A 6,539-nucleotide genomic window follows, 5' to 3' on the forward strand; every position below is an offset into this window, starting at 1 on the left:
TATTTCGGAGCGAGTAATTATTAATACTAGTAATTAAAAATTTTAAAGTTCTATGCTATGGCAATTTGATATGTCAGCAATTTACGTAAATCAATTGTCTATATTATTGGATTAATCCTTTTTCGAAAGCATCTTCAGTGATTAACTAAGATGGACCACTTATTACTTGACTTTTCAATTGTCATATCCACATTTCTAGCTACAAATTTTTCCAAATACGAAGTATAATTAATCTTCTCCGATCCATTGGTAAGCTATGTACTTGTATAACACGTGAAACATATATTAATACATACCATATGTGATCGAGTTCGTTGGATAACATTATTAAATTGGTGGAGATTCATGAATTGAATAAGTCTAGTGATCTACTCCACATATTATTAACAGATTTCATTTATGATATAATGAGATTGTGTACGTATTACTAGATTAATAGGGGGGTTTTGCAAATTATCTAACCTTCCACATCTAAAGGGTTTTAAATTCAATCTTATTTTATTCTATTTTTGAAAAAGTGGTTAAAATTTTATTTAAGGGCACTTTTGCCAACTAGGACATATATACTCACATGGGGCCTACCCCTATGGGTTTATAACAATACAATTACAAGTGATTAATTTCCACTTAAGTTGGTCTACTTAATCATAGTGAATTAGCTAGTTGTCGAAGCCGTGCTGTAGTTTCAATCCTTTTCTCTTAAATTCTCAAATCCTCAAACAAATATCCAATTCTTCAATTTTTTTTTAAATATATATATTTTAAAGTTTTTAAAAATATTTTGTTTACTTTAAATGGAGAACACTGTACTAATAAAAATTAGGACAAACTTCTCTTAAAATCTAAAATATATGTACTATTTATAATGAACAGATAAAGATTATTTTGTAAAGTAAATATAACGATAACTAATACGGAGTAATGGAGAAATAATCGAAAATTGGTGAGCAGTTGAATCTTCTATATATTGACAATCTGACATTGAACCAAAACAAGCAAAATAATAATGATAAGATGATAAGTAAAATGTCACTTTTTAGTTGTGTTCTAGTACATGCCCAACGTGTTATTTACATGTATCAAATATCAATGTCACTCGACTTTTGTTAATAATGCATTTGTGCTTCCTAAAAGGATGATTAAAGAACAAAACTTTCTTGTACCCATTAATTTCCCCTCCATTCACAAGCTATTGCTATTTACATGCGATGTTCATTACCCTACAACTTTCTATTTTGACACTGATAGGCCATGTTATGTTAATATGTCACTCTTCCAAGTATGCATTTATCTTAAATACTACTCCCTCCGTTCCACAATGATGTTCTTGTTTTGACTTTTTGACTTTTTTAAGAAAGAGAGAATCTTCTAAATTTCTCTTAATCTATAAGAATAAATATAGTCATGTGGGATCTAGTTTGATTCGTCTTAGTGAGTAGATTATTAATATCTAACTTTTATAATTTTTGCTAGTGTGAGATTAAAGATATTTACAGTCAAAGTTGGGTCAAAATTTGCATCGATTTACGAAACAGGAACATCATTATGAAACGGAGGGAGTACTTGGTATTACACTTTTATGAACATTTTTTTTCTAGTTTTGAAAAGCCTACTTAATTACTATCTTGATTCTAAAATTTTTAAATACCTTTCTCTTCAGCTTAATTTCACTTTAGTTTAGTTCAATTCAATTCCTAATTTCCTTCTCTCATAAACAATTCATTTTAGCTCTATTTAGTTTAGTTCAGTTTACTTCAGCTTCAATCAATTTAGTTCATTTCAAGCTCAGGTTAGTAAATCAAAATAGACCCTTACTATATACAATAATGTTGTGGCCTGGATTATGTCTTCTAGAAAACATTCCCGTACATTTTGAAGATGTACACTCCTGGATTAGGGCAAACCCATAAGTTGTTTAATTTATTTAAAGTTAAAGTTAATCATTATTGATGGTTGTTAATTTGTTATTGTAGTAATTGCAACTATAGTTAATAATTTAACCATAGTTTTCTTAGACACTACAATAAGCTTATAAGCCCCCACAAATATGATTAAACATTTAAACAAACTTGATTTGGGTTAATAAGGATTTGAGATCCGCCCTACAAGTTGAAGGCATGCATCAAATAAAACAATGTATAATTGCAATTGTACCAAGAAAAGAATCGTGCTTTTGAGAAACACCATCAAAACTTTGTAATAATAATCTTGTATAATGATACTTGTTTGGATAGTTTAATGTTTCTTTTAAAAGGCTGTAAATTGAATTATTTTCTTGGCTAATCTTAGTTATTTAACCAAGTAAATTAACAAATGAAGCTTATCCAGTACTCCGTACTTATATCACTTTAATCAAGATAGTTAATATATAATTATCGGAGTATTGGTGCAAGATATTAAGCTGCTCAATATCTTGTGCACTTTTGGTACGATCGAAGTATATAAGTGCAAGATTAGATATTAAACTTTACAATAAGGGAAACAGTAGACAAAATGAAAAGAGCACTGTACTTTTTTTTTTTTTTGGTTATTACCACTATAAGAAAATTCTAGTCTTTAAAAGCTCTTATTATTACAAACACTTTTAGTAAAATAATGTTATATAGTTGCTTATAACTTTTATTAAGTTGATTAAGGCTATAGTTTGTTGATATAATGCTCATCATTTTTGTATTAGCGGTACTTTAGGGAGCATGAATGTCTTAGCCATATTTTTTTGAAGTGTATAATTAAATTAGAGGTGAAAACTGGGTTATTTAATTTGATTTGTTTCGGTCAAGTTTATTTTGATCAGCTTGTATTTGTCAGAGTGTTAGGTGAGGAAACTTTCGATTACGGGTTCGGGAAGGGTTGGACCTTTGAGCTTGTGGAATTTAACTTAGTACATACCTTCTGAAAATAAACACCCCCAATTAGTACCTTCTAATTAAGAATAAATTAAACTTGTTAAAAAAAAACACACTTGAAAAGGACTAACAAGGTGCTTGCTTACAATATACTCCGTACTAAGTATGGTTTAGATTAACAATAGCAAGTATTCTTAACAATAGCAAGTATTCTTCATCGGGATCTCCTATTCGGAGATCCTCATCTTCCTCTTCTCATTCTCCAACAAACACTATCATGGTTTCCTGGGAGGCGCCACCAGCAAATTTCTACAAACTCAACTTTGATGGTTCGGTGCTCAACAAATTAGCAGCAGCAAGGATTCTCATCAGAGACAGTAGTGGGGCAGTTTCAGGAGCTCGCGCTTTCAACCTCGGCACCACCAAGGTTTTCATAACAGAGGCCATGGCTCTTCATAAAGGCATTCTTCTTGCTCTTGAGCGTGGGATCAAAAATATCATAATTGAAGGTGATAATCTTTTAGTAATCAACTCTGTTAATGGCATCTGGTCAGCACCATGGCAAATTGATCATATTATTCAAGACATTTGTTCACTTCTTAGCAATTTCGATAACTATAGCATTCGTCACATCTTTCGAGAGGCAAATCAAGCAGCGGACTGGATAGCAAATGTTGGTCATTTAGTTAGTGATAGTATGGATATAGTCCCTTGTAATAATTCTTCTTTATTTCCCATCTTTTCTTCCGACGCACTAGGAATTCCCCTCGTGAGGAGGGTTTCCTAATGTTTTCTTTTTTTCTTACCATTGTAATAAAAAAAAAAAAAAAAAAAAAAAAAAAAAAAAAAGTATTCTTAATTAATGTAATTGAGTATCCTAAAAAAAAAAATTTGTGAGATCCAGCTACTAATTGCATGGCTTAATGCAATTACTCCGTAACTATTTTAACGTACTATAAATAACGTCTTTTGGATTGGACATGTGGTGTAGGATGCAAGCAAATACGAGGTGATCTTTTTCCTTTATACTCTTATTAAGCACCTTGTCGTATAATTATAACCAAACATCTTATAGTTTTATTTTATGTCAACTTGAAATTTGCAAGTCTTATCACTCACTTTCGCTTTAGTTATCTTAATAACCACTAACTGCGCTCAAGAAGCTTATCCTTACTTTTTTTTTGCTCATAGGCTACTTGAATTGTGACAAAACCGATCCAACCAAAATCCCTTGATTCAAACCAAATAAAATGAACTCGAATTATATAAATGTAAATACATTAATATAAATACAATATAATATTGTTTTATATTCACCGACTTTTTACTTATAATGAACGAATCATGCAGATAACTATGAACCATCAATATTCATAATACTCCGTAGTATAATACATGACACAAGTCACAAAACACATGGACTACCATGAACTATACTCACCCAATTCAACCAACTCATAAAAATGAAACCCATTTCATTCTTTCGGTTGACCCGTCAAATTTTAACTGCGTATTTGGGCCCAGTTTGATTATTATAATACCCAATTAATCTTTAATTTTTGAGGAGCAATTCCCACTTAATTTTAATTATTAACATACAAGTGTACATGGCAATATGGCATAATCTTAATCAATTATATTACAAATTGCACTTTTTCTACACTTGTCAGTCTATACTACTAATCAAGGCTCTTAATCTAAAATATTAGGGAGTAGAATTATGTACTTTTTTGTTTGACAAGTGTAGAGACTGAAGAAACAAACATGTTTACAAGTGTAAAGTTCAAATTTTCAATTCAAAAAATAAAAATAGATCTACCTGAATTAGTGAAGAAGTACTCCGTAGTGCTCTAGTAGGCTAGTAGCTACGGAACGAGGTAGCTAGAGAAGGACTATTTTAATTTTTGAAATATCTACGAAAAAATATACAAGTACGAAGTACAACGGGTGTCATAATCAAGTAAGGTTTGGTGTACTTAATTAGGCATTTTTATTTGTGGAACGGGTTGTATTGAGAAAGACATTTTATTTATTTTTGAAATATCTGTATAACATATACTGCATAACGGGTTAGCGTAGTTAAGTGGGAATTTGTCTTAGGTTACAAAGTCGATTTCTCCCTACCCTAGATGTTTGAGGGTGATGATCCCTTACCCATTCCCTATATTCCTGTATAGAAGTCCAACTCATAAAAGTTGGACTAAAAATCGTAAGCATTAAGGTTTGATTAGGATTTTTCTCTTTACCTTTAAAAATTTTATACTAAGTACTAAACTAAATAATAAGGCGGCTAGGTAAAATATACCAAGGAAACACACATCCTTGCTGTTAAGTGTTAACAAATCCTTGCCAACAACAAACATATACAAGTAGATTACAAATAAGATAAATATTCCTATACAAGTATATAGGATCTACAAAATCTATACTTTTTATAACTTTAGGCCACTATATATTCATCTTCCAACACAACCACAATTCCACATCCAACTCTATCCACAATAACAATAATATTACTCTCTCTTTTTCTTTTACAAACCAAAAACATGTTTCCTTCAACTTCCTTCTCTTCTATTCCCCAAGAAATCATCACCAACCTTCACTATTCTAGAAGATTACTACTTCACTCCCCCTTCCACCCTTCACCACCTACTACACAAGCACCTACACCAACCTACCAAGTCCTAGACCCGAATTCGGGCCATGGCAACTCCGGCCTTGATGCTAACATAGTCATGATCCTCGCGGTATTGGTTTGTGCTTTAATATGCTCTTTATGCATAAACACCTTCATTAGGTGTGTGATCAAGTGCTCAAGTATGATTACCGGCGAGCCTAATTACTATCTAAACATAATTAGTCATGATCAAAAGAAGAAAAAATGTAATGGTTTAGATAAGAAGGCATTAAAGACATTTCCAGTGGTGAAGTACTCAAAGGAGGTAAAAATTCAAGGGTTGGACACTGAGTGTGTGATATGTTTGTCAGAGTTTAAGGGTGGTGAAAAAGTTAGGATATTACCAAAATGCCATCATGGTTTTCATGTTAAGTGCATTGATAAATGGCTTGGTTCAAACTCCTCTTGCCCTACTTGTAGGCAATCTTTAGTTGAAACTTGTAACAAGATTATTGGTTGTGGTGATGATCGTCAAACTACCTCATCGTCGGAATCATCATCGTTGTCAACGACAACAACAACGACGACAACAACAACAACAACATCAACAAGTGACATGGTTGTAGTGAGTATTGTGCCACTTGAAAGGGAGGATTTGGTGAGAGATTATAGGAGTGAAGTTGTTCAAAGTTAGCCAAATTCTAGTAGTTTTGTAGGTTTTTCATCAATTTTCAGAGTGAATTTTTAGGGAAAAATTCAATTTCATGTTTACTCTGTATTATTGTTGTACAAATTATAGATATTAGTTCTCGATTAATCATGTATAAACTGAAGAGCAATTAATCTACAAATTCCTGGTTTAGCCATTTGTTTTGTCCTCAATAATTGTCTAAATTATTGGACTGATTCTTTATGAAAAAGTTTCACTCTAAAATTCTATAGTATAACTATATTAATACTCAACAGGGTACTTGATAGAATAAATAAAGTATGTGATATGTTTGTAAATAAATTGGTCACTTTGCAAATTGTTCATTTTGCAAATTTGGATGGTTGCTTATCCATCGTTTCTCATT

The 6,539-nt window shown here is 31.6% G+C and overlaps 1 pseudogene; it reads left to right on the forward strand.

The window, feature by feature from the left end:
• Positions 1-5,306: 5,306 nt before the first annotated feature.
• LOC145562162 (RING-H2 finger protein ATL78 pseudogene) lies at positions 5,307-6,329 on the forward strand (annotated as a pseudogene).
• Positions 6,330-6,539: the final 210 nt, after the last annotated feature.

Source organism: Chenopodium album, chromosome 1, assembly GCF_948465745.1.
Source record: "Chenopodium album chromosome 1, dcCheAlbu1.1, whole genome shotgun sequence".
NCBI lineage: Eukaryota > Viridiplantae > Streptophyta > Magnoliopsida > Caryophyllales > Amaranthaceae > Chenopodium > Chenopodium album.